Raw genomic sequence first — 3,225 nt, 5'->3', positions numbered from 1 at the left:
TCTCCTTCGAGCAGCCCTGCGCACACACACGCTGGGCACAGGCTCCCCGGGGTCCTCTGTTTCACTGCTGCCAGACTCCAAAAGCTCCGAAGGCAGCACCCCCCTCTCCAATAGTCCTGGCCCCATCCCTGCATCAGATGCAGGACCCTCATCCAAGTCCTCACCAGGATCTCTGATTGGTTCCCTTTCGTCCTCACTGTCAGAGACCTCTGCTGTCTGCAACAGTAACAGATGGTGGTGGTATAAGACATATGCTGCCAATTTACCTCTGGGTTCAATTTGAGGTGTGGGTTTTGAACTTTAAAGTCCTTTCATGGCCTGGGGTGAAATAATTCCCAATGTACATCTGCCCATCCCTGCCTTGCAGCAGTAAATGCTGCAGGTCCTATTCACTAAAGACTTATATCTGACAGAAAGAACTGGGTCATGGAACCTACTCTGTGGGACGTCATTCCCCTGAAGGTGAAATTGGTTTCTTCCTTCTCATCCTTCCAGAAATCTCTCAAACTTGGCTCTACCAACAGTCTCGGAGGTCTCAAGGGAATGGTGGTTTTCTGAGATATCTCTATTGTTTATAATATAGCAATAGCACTTTGACTTATATATCACTTCATTGTACTCTAAGTGGCTTATAGAGTCAGCATATTGCCCCCCCAATAATCTGGGTCCTTGTTTTACTGACCTTGGAAGGATGGAAAGCTGAGTGGACCTTGAGCTGGTCAGGATCAAACTCTTGGCAGCAGGCAGAATCAACCTGCAATACTGCATTCTAACCACTACACAATGTTCATAGTATCTAAGCCCTCTCAGTTAACCCTCTTTGAAAGAAAATCAATAACATTTGTTTTTTATATTGTTATCTCATAGTTTTACTTTAAGTTGTCCAGAGTCACATCTTCTGAGATGGGTGGGGCCATTATAAATAATATTAAATAAGTACATTTTCAATTTTCAACAAACCACAATTGAATTGCTATTTCTAACCTATCGGAAACTACCATGTACAGTACTCTAAACTAGAAATTGAGTTCATAGCAGCTACATTCCACAGAATATCACAATGTCACCAGAATGGCATCCTTTGCTCAATGCCATAACAATATAAATCATAGCCTTTTCAACTAATATCCCAATATCTGATCCAGGTAAAATAAGTTACCAAATTTCCATCACTTGTTTTCTTTTGCCCCTATCCTACAAAAACCGTTAACCAAGGTTGAGCTAGAAGTTCGGTCAGAAGCACACCTGTCATTTTACACCTTGATTTTAGGACATCCCCACATCAACATTTCCAAAAAATGTAGCTATCTGAAGCATATGCTGGAGACGATTTGAAACAAGTGTTGCTGTGTTTAAACTTTCCCAGGAGATGTCAGCAATTTTTAAGCCAAGGCACTAATGACATGAAAATAAATGGCTTTTCTTGTTGTTTTGGTAAAGGGTGCATCTAAAGGATTCAAAAGATCCTATCCTCTTTAAAGCCTGTATGTTTTCGGTGAATTTGAAAAGAACAAGTGTTCTCAATGTGTATTATGTTCTCCTCCTATATCGCTCTAAAGGATTCCTGCCAGCACATCCCATTACAAAGACAGATGCTTTCCCTAAATGCAAATAAAGGACGTTTGGATGTGGCTTAATTAAATCTCCTTTCTTCTCTCTCTCACCCTCTCTCTCTTTATAAATTAGCTGCAGGGCTTTGGGGGGTGATGCTGACTTTCCCAATCTCTTCCCTTGAGCCATTTAGCACATGGCCATGTTTATCTTGGCCTGAAGGGCCAAAGCACTGGGGCATTTTCTGAGGCCCTGCAAACAATACAAGTTGCCTAATTAAGTAGGCATGTTGAATGCTTTGTGATAGCAGCAATTCAAATCAGGGAAGACCTATTTGCACTCTCGGATGCTTCCCTTCCTGGTCCAGCCAATATCCAGGTGAGAGGATCCATTCCCCAACAGCCTTCTGCCTTCTTTAGCAATTGGCAAGTTTCATCAGGAACTTGGTTTGGGAGAGATTTATTTGAGTAATAAAATCAAAATGGACCCAGACAATCAGGAGCCAAGATGAAATAGTTTGGGGTAATAAGGGATAGTCTGTGACTTGCAAATAGAAAAGGAACTTTCTTTTTTCTTTGGCATGACAATTAAGATTTTCCCTGCAAGGTTGCCAGTTTTTCAACTAGTCATTGTAGCTGTGTCTTAACTTACAGTTAGAGTTCCTTTGTTCTATCTATAGCTCATCAATGTCTCTATGTTATATAGTCAAATAGCCAGAGTATTCTGGTTAAGTTTCCTAAACTTAAACTTGGACCTTAAATATATTGTATGATAATTATTGAAACTGTTGTTTTCTCAAGGCTTATTTTCAGTATTTATCATCACAAAGCATTCAAATGTAGCTGAATAAGAGGCATTTCTATGAGCCATGAAAATTTGGGATATGGGATCTGTTAAAGGACCTGAAGCATAGATTCACATTCAGTCACTAATGTGTGTGATGAGTTGGCAACCATAGGAAATAGCAACCATCCTTCATGGCTCTATGGCTGTCCAGCTATTGTTGGATTCCAGCTGTGATTTTCTTCCTTTGTTCCATATAACAATACTTTTCTTCCAAAGGAATTAAAATCTAAGCAACCTTGTCCTTGAATACATTGTCCAAGGTATCAAAGGGAATGTCACTATAGCAACCTTTCTGATAGGACTTTTTCAGGGCCATCTAACAATTACCATAGGAAATTATTTGGCTGTTTGGCTAATGATAGCGTTTACAACTTCACCCCCTATGTATGAGCATACAAAAGTCCTTCAAAGCTAACTATCAACAGGCAATTTCAGAAGCTGTGGGATACTAGTATATTCCCAGGTTTTGTTTATCTTTCTTAATCACCTTCTTAAATATGATGACCAAAATCCTTGGCTTAGTTAATATGTTTTCAGTAAAGACCTGTTATATTTGTAACGGCATGGGGGAAAGGCTTTTTCCTAAGCCATACTCATTAAATAGTTATCTTGAATATGCTAATCTATACCTAGACTGGGAACTAAACATAAAACATCTGTCACCATTGTCTTGGACAAGATAGACACAATAGTTCATTACCTGTTTGTGTGAAACTAATCTCAGTGAACCGTTTACTCAATTGTTGATTCTGAGCCCACAAACAAGAGACACAGCAAGAAATGTGAGCGTACAGGGAAATTATTCTTTATTACCAGCTGGAGCAGAGG

Source organism: Pseudonaja textilis, chromosome Z, assembly GCF_049901715.1.
Source record: "Pseudonaja textilis isolate UNSWEBS1 chromosome Z, rPseTex1.2, whole genome shotgun sequence".
NCBI classification, from domain to species: Eukaryota; Metazoa; Chordata; class Lepidosauria; order Squamata; family Elapidae; genus Pseudonaja; species Pseudonaja textilis.
The sequence above is the reverse complement of the archived record's forward strand: the minus strand, read 5'-3'. Positions refer to the sequence as shown.